This window comes from Palaemon carinicauda, chromosome 2 (assembly GCF_036898095.1).
Source record: "Palaemon carinicauda isolate YSFRI2023 chromosome 2, ASM3689809v2, whole genome shotgun sequence".
Lineage (NCBI taxonomy): Eukaryota > Metazoa > Arthropoda > Malacostraca > Decapoda > Palaemonidae > Palaemon > Palaemon carinicauda.
In genome coordinates, this window is record NC_090726.1 from 137539733 (window position 1) to 137551942 (window position 12210).

Here is a 12210-nt window from a genome sequence, read left to right on the forward strand (position 1 = left end):
TTCACATGGAAACGCAAATATACACAATTTAGCTCTGCAGCAAAATGTTAAACCGGAGAATCGTTAATTGCATACCGCTAGCACAGGAATTCCAGCACCACGACCTGTATCACGATTTCTTTCATATTTCATAACAATTTGGTTACAATTCCTCCCGTGTATGGTAAAAGGCAAATCTCTCCTGCAGCTACGAGTCCAGTTTAGGAAAGAAGACACAGACAGTCCGAAAAGAATTTATGCAAACGGAACTTTATATAGAATATTTCATAAAGGATTTTGAATCCATTTCATATGATACAAATGAACATTCAAAGCTTACTAATGAGCTTACCAAACTCAACGTTATCATGTGTTACTTTTACAATCACACATTCTAATCTAGGACATTGAGACCACAATTTTTTATGGATTTGGATTCCTAATTTAACATTAAATAGCAATTGTCAATTTACCTTCAAGTTAAAAATCAGTGAAGTATGGTCATGAGACAAACTCACTCATTGTAAGAAAAAGTATAAATCAAATATTCTCAGGGCGATCTAGCCTATACAGTAAACGAAATAAATGTTCAATTCGTCTTACCTTAGACTGGATCTTAAGTACACAGAAGCACAAAGAAGATGGTTGAGATGAAGTAAATAGCTGTTTTCCCTGAAACGATAACATAAGCACGATCTGAACACTGATTTCATTTTAAATTACTATAATAGAAATATGTATGCTAAAGAGTCAGTATCTAAGTAATTTGCATGACAGTAGGAAATTGTAAACATCTTTACAACTCAAATTTTATAGCTTAATGATTGAAAAAAAAAATAATAAAATAATCTGTTATTAAGAAAATTACAAAATTCTACGGGTCATAATGCAAAGAAGTATCCTTGACTAGAAGGGGCAATGCTAGACATTCTTGAGTCATCTATTATTGTCTGACGGCTCATCTCAGTGTTACATTTCAGATCACCACTACAACTATTACTAGTAATACTGGAAATAAGTATTTATAGAAAATTCAGCAATTGAAAGAGCAATTTTTTTTCAGAAAAAAAATTACAGTATCAATTATAGTGTTTTTACAGGTAGCAGATTGGTCAGGGCACCAGCCACCCGTTGAGATACTACCGCTAGGGAATTATTGGGTCCACTGACTGGCCAGACAGTACCACATTGGATCCTTCTCTCTGGTTACGGCTCTTTTTGTCTTTGCCTACAAATACACCGAGTAGTCTGGCCTATTCTTTCAACATTCTCCTCTGTCCTCACACACCTGACAACACTGGGCATACCAAACATTTTTCTTTGCACAAGGGATTAACTACTGCAAGTGGCTACTTTCCTCCTGGTAGGGGTAGAAGACACTCTTTAGCTATGGTAAGCAGCTCTTCTAGGAGAAGGACACTTCAAAATCAAACCATTGTTCTCTAGTCTTGGGTAGTGCCATAGCCACTGTACCATGGTCTTCCAGTGTCTTGGATTAGAGTTCTCTTGCTTGAGGGTACACTCAGGCACGCTGTTCATTCTTATTTATGTTCCTCTTGTTTGTTTTGAAGTTTTTCTAGTTTGAATATAAAAGATCTAATTTAATGTTGTTACTGTTCTTGAAATATTTCATTTTGATTATTACTTCTCTTGTAGTTTATCTATTTCCTTGTTTCCTATCCTCACTGGGCTATTTTTCCCTGTTGGAGCCCTTGGCCTTATAGCATTTTGCTTTTCCAACCAGGGTTGCAGCTTGTCTTTTAATACATACATACATATACCAAGGCACTTCCCCTAATTTTGAGGGGTAGCCCACATCAAACAAATGAATAATAATAATAATAATAATAATAATAATAATAATAATAATAATAATAATAATAATACATTCAACCTTATTTTGGATATGTTGAAATGTAGATTGAGGCATATATCCCTCTAAGGAAAATGAAAGATCTAACACTGCACACATGAATACATACACACACACGTGTATGTATACATTAACAGTGTGTCTATATATATATATATATATATATATATATATATATATATATATATATATATATATATGTGTGTGTGTGTGTGTGTGTGCACACACACGAGTATGTATAAAAACGTCCAAGTATATCTATTTATACATACTCATACTCATACTTATATATACTGTATATATATATATATATATATATATATATATATATATATATATATATGTGTGTGTGTGTGTGTATGTATATATGCATGCTATGAGCATTTCGTTTTAGTGATAATATACAGTGAACGAGTGAGTGGCACAAATAATTACAAGCTAAAATAACGATGAGTATTTCATCATTTCACTGATGATACATTTATCACATTTGGAATTATAAAGAATCAGCTAGACAGATACCGAAGTAATAATAGCATCTAATATCCTTTACGTCATAAATTGATCAGCTCCTAACTTCACGATCATCAAATCTAATACTTCCAACAAAATTACCCCACACAGGAAACAAACGATTCCATTACAGATACTTAGTTTGATTCTAATATCAAATACATAATGTAAACTATCATTAAAAGAACCCATATTTTCAAATCAACTCGGATAATTTTTCAACAAGTTATCTTCGGATTATTTAAAGCAACCAATTAGATTCCTAATGCTAAAGAATATTAATCAATAACTGAAGACAACAGAAGTAATCCAAAAATACAAAGTAGTCCTAACCAATACCTGGTTGTTAGTATTCTAATTCATCAGCCATAATAACTTTTTACTATGTTACATCTATAAAAATGTATCAGCACTTCATAGAAAAGTGAACATTAGATAATCAGAAAATCTCTCTCTCTCTCTCTCTCTCTCTCTCTCTCTCTCTCTCTCTCTCTCTCTCTCTCTCTCTCTCTCTCTCTGAGTCTTAAATACTGAACATTTTCTCAAATAAATTCTTATTACTTACATGCAAACTAAAATCTAAACTTTCGCAACTTATACTCTATTTTTCATGGACTCTTCAAGAAAATCTCCTGAAGAACAGAGTTTTTATCAGAAGTTATTTGAATAACTTTGAAATTTTCAAAGTGTTACGAGATCTCTAATCACCAAATTAGTATGAATGCACAAAGAAACTTTGCTTAAAATGCCTATACTGCTACTGATGCATTAACCGCGCCAAGTTTCGAAGATGTTTTTACCTTTAATTAGAGCACTGGCTCTTTTTCACTGATTCATCATCATCATCATCTCCTACGCCTACTGAAGCAAAGGGCCTCGGTTAGATTTCGCCAGTCGTCTCTATCTTGAGCTTTTATTTCAATACTTCTCTGGCTATGAATGTGCAATACTGTGTACTAGAGGTAATTATAAAATCTATATATTAGAATGAAATCAAACTCACTTTTTGTTATTCCATCTATCTATCTATTGACGCGAATCGTTCTTCTAGGTAAGACATCAGAACTCTTCATTCTCGCGACTTTTTCATTCGGATATAGGGTAGATACTACCTAAAATTTCATCATAAAATTCAAAAAATATCATCAAATTCAGTATCAAATAATCAAACAAAGCATCAAAGTACAGTATTTTGTTATAACTCTAAATGATTCCATGTTATTGAGAAAAAAAAACAGTACGCTTTGTGGGCATTATTATTCAAACTAATGCACATCCAAGGCAAAAATTTGTCTTATAAAAACATCTTTTAAAATCATAATTAGGAACACATAAACAAATCAAATCAAGAAATGAAAAAAGAAAAAATCACATCAAATCTTCAATAAATACCAGACTGATACAGATTCAATTAGGAAACTTTTACTGGCTGTTAGTATAATATTTTCCACAATCGTAGAGGGAAAATTAACTTCCATTGTTTTCCTTGCGAAATTTTCTTTCATGTATTATGACATGATGAAATGAAGAGGTTTACCGAACGAGAGAGAGAGAGAGAGAGAGAGAGAGAGAGAGGAGAGAGAGAGAGAGAGAGAGAGAGAATTACAAGTTGATAAAGCAGACAATGATAAGAAACAATTCCATTAGCTATCGTAGCAAAATAAGTGACACCTACGAAATCATTTGCAATGAATATCGATGCATAGTTGTGTATGAAACTGAGATAGGAGACGGGGGGAGGAGGTTAAAACGACCGGCCTAAAGACTCCAACACAATAAACGGTCGTGGAAGATGATATCAAAGCGAATGGAAAGAATCTGACGAAACACGATTAATAACATAGCATTTACAGAGAAACACGTCCGGTTCTGAGTACCGTACAAGAATGAGACCGGGAATTAAACTTTAAGAGACCACGAATTAATGTTGGCGATTTCCATCTGGGCATTTACCGAATTGCACCCAGAGACCATAAAGATTACCCCGGTGTAGAATTAAAGCTAATTTCCTTAAATGCTCTGCCGACTTAAATACACTTATAGAGTTTTTGTGATTGGAGACGGAGTTCCCAAAGGGCAGACATTCTTCATTTAATTGTACATTTCATTTCAAATGGATGGCTCGTGAGCACGATACTCCTCCAAGTGGATCTGGAGTGATTTGACACGAGTATATGGGCCCGTACCGTGTCCCTGTCTTCAACTGAATATATGAAATCCCTTTGTTCAATGTTCTTCCAGAAAAAATGGTCAATTTCGTCACATTTTGACAGTTACTTCCTTACGGAAACATCTGTAGTGTGATTGGCAACCGAAGGCAAAGGGAAATGGAAAGGTTCGTGTTGATCCCCAAGGATTGTGGTGGTCAGTTTCTCAATGACCAAAAGGTTCAATTATAGATATGGATGGTTTCGAACATCTAGATGGTTTTGAGAATTGAAAGGGCTAGGGTTTTTATACCTTGGGGCAGATATCAATTGCTAAGGTCAGGTAAGATGTTCGTGCTAAACTGCTATATTGAAGTCTTTCCTACTTAAGGAGTCTCGTAATACCTCCAATAGGTGGCTTCTTGTATCGTGGGAGAGAGCATGTTACGTAATAACATTACTTGTAAGTATGAAACAGTAAAATTTTTAATCTTCTCAGCTAGAAGTAAAATAACACATCTCTATTCTTTCATAGTGGAATTTTTTTTTTCAGTAGATTCAAGATAAACTGGAATGCAGTTAACCCTAAAAGAAATAACTTTAACTAACATAATCTTTGATTTAGGTGTACTTATGCCCAAGGTAAAGAGCACAGACAACTCAATTTACTTTGAGTCAACTATTACAATAAGAAGAACAACTAACCTAAAGTTCCTCACAGGACTGCAAACTAATAGTCTATTAACGGATAAAATTTCATCTAACCTAATTTTGTCAACAGTGCATATGATTGATAATTCAGAAAGTTTATGCAATTCTAAAATCAAGGCAGGTACTCTTCTTTTTGGCTTTAAGAAAATTATAATGAACTTTGGCAAACTATTATAGAACCTAAATTGGCTGCACAACTACGATGTCTATCTTATTGTTTTCAAAATAATACAAGTCTCAACTTTTAAACTTGATAGTTTAATATGTAGATTACATAGGGACCTACCTATTTTTAACAGTTATGCTTAACTATTTCTTTTTCCTTCAAACTACCTCTAGACTATACTAGTTTAACCAAGTAACTGCCTAAACATGTGACACTTTAGCATAAGCTCAAAAATATTGATAACTCTAAAAAGAAAAAGAAAATATAAGTTGCAGAAAGACAAGATACCTTTATCTCTTTTCTTCCTAATGATAGATGTCTTATTTCCTTTTGCTGTCATTGTTAAAATATTTCCCAAAATAATGAAACTTCTATTCCAAAAAGATCTTTGTTACCATAGGCGTTTCCCTTAAGCCACTCTCATTGCTTGAATGATTCCACTCTCATTGCTTGAATGATTCCCTTCAATAAAAAAATATTACACCAATAACTATCAAAAATGCAAATTAATACATAAAAAACCAGTTTGGCAACAGAAAAAAATATAAAAAAGCAATCATTGATAAAACAACAACTGACTTGTACACATAACCTAAATAATAAAAAAGGGCCATTATTATCGCTTACAACCAAACATAGGCGTTGTCATCATGGACATAGAACGCCATCCATCAAAATTAAATGAATTCTTTGAATCGGACATATTAATCCTTCTCTATTTTTCATTATCATTCCTTTATGAATGTAGGGTACATGGTCGTGTACGTAATTTACACTGTATGCTTGAAAATTAGATCAATAAACAAGATTTAATAAGGCTAATAGACTCTTATCTTTGCAAATAAACGACAGGAAGCTGATTTCTTGGAATACATATAAAAAAAAAAGTGACCACTAAAAATAAATCATCATAATTAGCAACAGCAGCAGTAGTAAACAAGATAAAGCCAATGACCTCGCCAAACCAGCAACAAATAATTATTTATCCTAAAAGCAGAAAACATCGATCGATCATTAAAAAGTAGCAGTAGCAGTAGTTATAAATTAAAATACTAATGAGTAATTCACAATGCATACACACAATGGACTATAAGTAGTAGTAGTAGTAGTAGTAGTAGTAGTAGTAGTAGTTGTTGTTGTTGTTGTTCATGTTCAGATGAAATATCTTATACTATTAGTAGGTTGGCCATGGCACCAGCCACCCGTTGAGATACTACTGCTAGAGAGTTATGGGTCCTTTGACTGGCAAGACAGTACTACTTTGGATCTTTCACGCTGGTTACGGTTCACTTTCCTTTTGCCTACATACACAAAATAGTCTGGCCTATTCTTTAATGATTTTCACGTTCTCATACACCTGACAACGCTGACATTACCAAACAATTCTTCTTTACCCCAGAGGGTTAACTACTGCACTTTAATTGCTGTGGCTACTTTCTTCTTAGTAAGGGTAGAAGAGACTCTTTAGCTATGGTAAGCAGCTCTTCTAGGAAAAGGACACTCCAAAATCAAACCATTGTTCTATAGTTTCGGGTAGAGCCATAGCCTCTGTACCATGGTCTTCCACTGTCTTGGGTTAGAGTTCTCTTGCTTGAGGGTACACTCGGGCACACTATTCTATCTTATTTCTCTTCCTCTTATTTTATTAAAGTTTTTATAGTTTATATAGGAAATATTTATTTTAATGCTGTTACTGTTCTTAAAATATTTTATTTATCCTTGTTTCCTTTCCTCACTGAGCTATTTTCCCTGTTGGGGCCGCTGGGTTTATAGCATCCTGCTTTTCCAACTAGGGTTGTAGCTTAGCAAGTAATAATAATAATAATAATAATAATAATAATATTGGGTAGTGCCATAGCCTCTGTACCATGGTCTTCCACTGTCTTGAGATAGCGTTCTTTTTCTTGAGGGTACACTCTAGCACACAATTCGATCTGACTTCTTTTCCTCTTATTTTGTTAATTTTCATAGTTTATATATTTATTTTAATGTTGTTACTCTTCTTAAAATATTTTAATTTCGTTTTTTCCTTTCCTGACTGGGCTATTTTCCCTGTTGGAGCCCCTGGGCTTATAGCATCCTGCTTTTCCAACTAGGATTGTAGCTTAGCAAGTAATAATAATAATAATAATAATAATAATAATAATAATAATAATAATAATGATAACAACAACAAAAAATCTGGTGATAGATTAAAAAATAAAAATTACAAAAATACTGTAGTAAAATCAACACAGCAGTAATGCAATGCAGAAGAGGATAAAGAATTGTACGTTAAATAGAAAAACAAAAAACAAAGAAAACTGCCATATCAAAAACATCTCCAGTAAGGTTTTCTCAGGTAGAGGTAGTAGACGCCAGCTACTGTCTCCTGTAGCGTTACTGATACGGCTGTTTGATCCACAGGACATTCTTAACCTATTGACCACGTAATGATCTCAGAGTGACGCTGCAAGGAACTCCTCTCTCCGAGAAGACGTGGGAAGACGATTTTCTTAAGATGGTCGCGCTTTGTGTTAATTATTGAGAGAGAGAGAGAGAGAGAGAGAGAGAGAGAGAGAGAGAGAGAGAGAGAGAGAGAGAGAGAGAGAGAGAGAGGAATCTCTTTTTAAATTATTTTTTACGTTTCAAAGAATTTTTCGTTCATTTCTACACGTTGTATATACTGAGACTGATAATTCCATGTAAAACGTTATCGTAACCTTGAATAATATAAACGTCAAGTATTGTAAAGAGGCCTAATACCGATTTCAAAAATAATAAAATTTGTTCCAGCAAAATAATAGGACATGAAATTCGGATATCATGAGTCTATAAACACAAGTGTGGAAGATGAAAAACCAAAATGATTTTGTGGACGTGAAGCTGGTAGAGTCTGTAACGTTACTTGGTGAATATGCCAACCTAATACCCTTGGCTTAGGGAGGTGATTCAAGTTTATGAAAATTTAGATATGGAAAATAATTTGTTCATCCATACAATGTTCTTATTAACTCAGAAACTGCAATACTCATAAATACAAATCAAATACAACCTTGTATAATCAAATAGTTATATCAATAATATATATATATATATATATATATATATATATATATATATATATACATATATATATATATATATATATATATATATATGTGTATATATATATATATATATACATACATATATATAAACTGCATATAGCCTATACATACAAACACACACGAACATAGATATTCATACATACATACATATATATATATATATATATATATATATATATATATATATATATACACTAAGAATGAGAGCGGGTGAAACATGTTAAATTTCTTTCCCAAGAAAAACTAATGTATCTAATAGACTTCCAGTGACTGATTTCTTATTACTTTTTCAGCCACATCATCGAGATATACTGTATGGTCATTCTTCAGGAAATTGCCAAGTGATATTCCGATCGAGATTTTCATGTTTCAAAATAAAACATATTTATTATTAAGTCATTTGAAAAAAAAATTATTGAAAATAAAGTAGACTATAATTTATAAAATATAGTCACTCATTTAGCTTACGTCTTATGAATATTTTTCATGCTACTAATAATTCCATTAGGACAGATGAAGTATATTTTAATACTCTTTTTCTGTTATCATTCTTACCAATCTAAAATCAAATCAAATAAGAAAACCATGAAAAAGTCACGAAAGTTAAAACAAATATACCGATGAATGTTAATGTCAAGTTAAGCAAGACTTGAAGGATAAGTAGAGCAACATCTGTTCCTTGGAATATGAAAGACTCAGGGGTGGGGAAATTAAGGTAGAGGGTCGAAAGAAACACAACAACAGAACTTTAATAGCTTAAATTATCTGTTTGCTTACTTAATTGTTATTCAAGATAGCTGAGGTTACGGCAGGAACTGCCTACCTTCGTAACCTCATTAAATTTCAAAGAAAAACAAGTCATCCAACAACCACACAAATCATTTGGTCACGAGGTGTAGCCAGAAAGAAATGTGCGAGAGTTGAGGAGAGTGGAAGATATAGTGAAGAAAGTAGAAATGTAAGAGGAGGGAAAGGTATGAGGCTAGGTGGAAGTTTGAAGAAATCAGCATGAGGCAAATTGAAATGATTAAGAAAACAAGAGGAAATGTAACGAAAGGAAGGACATTTAGATGGAAAATTAAAACAAGGGGATATGACACGAGGAAAACCAGAGTGAGGGAGATAATGAAAAGAGAAGTAAGGAAAAGGGGGAGATATAAAGAAAAATGGAGCACAAGGAAAAAGTGGAATGAGTATGAAGCAGGAGAGAAGAGGAAAATTGAAGGGCAGTAAAACGGGAAACGTAACGAAACTGAAGGAAGATTAAAGTAAGTTGGAAGAAAGTATAAGGAAGAGCATGAATGGAAGATGAATCAATTTTTTTTTTTTTTGGGTGGACTGACGTCATAGCAACAACGATTAAGGATGCCACTTGAGATGATATGAAAGATAAAAGGAAACAGGGAAGAAAAGATAAAAAAACAAGCAAATGAATGTGGTTATAAGGGGAAATTAAAAAAAGGAAGTTCAAGTGGAGAGGAGGAAGAATAGAGGTATACGATAGAAATATAAAAGAAAGGTAACGAAAAATAAAGTGAAAAGCATGAGAACAAAAAACGGCCAAAATAAAAGAGAAAAGGGAAAGAGAATAGGAAAGCGAGGTAGATAAGAAGTAAATAGGAAAAACTAAGTGAATTTATAGTGGGACGAAAAGAAGGGATCAGACGGAGAGAAAGTGAAAGAGCAAAATGAAGAGGCAGGAGGGTAAGTGAGACAGATGAATACAGCAGAGGAGATTAGGGTACCGCAAAAAAAAAAAAATGTAGAGGGGGAGGAAAAACATGGGAGAAGGAATAGGGGAGGGGAATGGAGTAATGTGAAGGGGAAGGAGAGAAATGAGTAATGTAGAGGGAGGTAAAGGTTAAAAGAATTGGTGAAGTGGGGAACGGAGGATAGGAGGGAAAATGAGAAAGTTGAAAGGAAAGAAATGAAGAAAATTAATACGATGGAAGAGAAGGATTAGAAGACAGAAATGGATACTTGGAAGAAAGTTAAATACAAATTGTGGAGAAAGATAAAGTAAAGTGAATAAGGGATTGGGGACAAGGTCAAGTTAATAAAAAGAATGAGGAAGATTGAAGGGAAGAAATACTCGAAGCAAAGGGATACAAAGGGACGAAAAATAAATGAGGAAGTGAAGGGAAGAGAAAAGTAAGGAAAAACATGAAAGGAAAGGGAAGCAGGGAAACGAGGGCAGAATTAAAAGATGAAGAATGAAGGAAGATTACAAAAGAAAACTAAAAAGGAAGATTTGATTGAGGGAAAAGATCCCGGTGTCGGCCACTAATGTCCATTAGGAGGTTTTCGCTTCCATGGGTAAGCCAGATCCCCGTTAGAGATAAAGTAGGGATAGATGGGAAGGAGGCATAAAGGGATAACAGAGGGAGCGGGGGAATAGGCATGGGAAAGGGGGAAAACGAAAAGGGTAGGTAGAATAGTGAGTAAAGGAGAGATGTAGACACAGATAACAGATAAAATCTTGAGGTAGTAGATAGTAGTATGGATTAAAAAAAAAAAAATGGAAAAGCGAATTCAACGGTCAGTAGGTGTTGAAGTGTCTGGATAAAAATCTAGGACATATTTCTACATACTTGTAGTTTGATATATTAATTAAGTGATATCTTTACTTTAGGGATTTGACAAAAATCTTCGGACGATGTTTGACTTCAATGTGAATTATCATTTGACGAAAATCTAAAACGAATCTTCAATATTATTACCTACAAAAGTATAATTATTGTTAAGGATAAAGCAGCAATGGCCATTAAAAGAATTTTTTTTTTTTTTTTTTTTTTTTGTAAATTAAACTATAGATAAGACCCAAAGAAAATTCCTGAATAATCAACTAAAATATATCTACTACAAGATAAATCAATTTACTCAAATATAGAAATATGACACCGAAAAAAAATCATGGAAACAATATAGATTATCTATAAAAATAAAAGCCCATTCTGATATTAAAATTGATCTCAAGGTAGGATCCGTCGAAAACGTAAAGCGGTGGAAATAATAGATATGAATAAACATCATTCACGCAAGATAAGGAAATGGAAGAAAAACCCGTTGGAAAATGAGAAAACGGGAATGCAATTCTGCACATATTGTTGATTTTGCACGATCGGCAGCATTCATTGCAATATTTCCAATTCCCACACGTATCAAGAAAGATGCTCGTTTGTTGCAGCAAAGAATCTTAAGGGAGTTATATTCAAATGCGGTTTGATACAGACAAAATGAAAAAAAAAAACATTCTGGCTTTAAGGGGCTCAGGTAACTCAACAATGTAACCATCATTCACTTGGAAACGTTTATACAAAAACGGACAAGCACAATACGTCATCAGGAGGTAAACGGTCGGGACAGGTATGAACCATTTCGAAGAGAGAAGAGAAACGAGTCATATATTGTAAGTTTATTAAAGCTAATGATGATGACGAGTCTCCTGAAGGCAAAGTGATAATATACAACTTTGGACTTGATGGTGCTCCATTAGCATATGCTCGCGTTCGATTTCATTGCCGGGGACTTTAGTTAAAGGTAATTTGTGTACGGAATTTTCGAGCAGACGAGAGTATGGAGATGAATTTTGATCACACTTAAGGCAAAGGAAATTCTCAAACTTCAAGTATTTAGTTAATGGGAATAAAAAAAAAATATACTTAGATAAATTATTTTCATAAAAATAGCAGGGATGCATATGTATTTAACCTGGAAAATACTTATTGACTG

The 12210-nt window shown here is 33.5% G+C and overlaps 1 long non-coding RNA gene across 1 annotated transcript in view; it reads right to left on the minus strand.

Annotated features, from left to right (window-relative positions):
- Positions 1 to 581: 581 nt before the first annotated feature.
- Positions 582 to 12210, minus strand: part of LOC137627326 (uncharacterized) — a 700057-nt gene continuing 688428 nt past the window's right edge. Inside the window, exon 5 of the long non-coding RNA XR_011041143.1 lies at positions 582 to 651. This is a non-coding gene — a long non-coding RNA (uncharacterized lncRNA). The remainder of the gene's footprint in view (positions 652 to 12210) is intronic.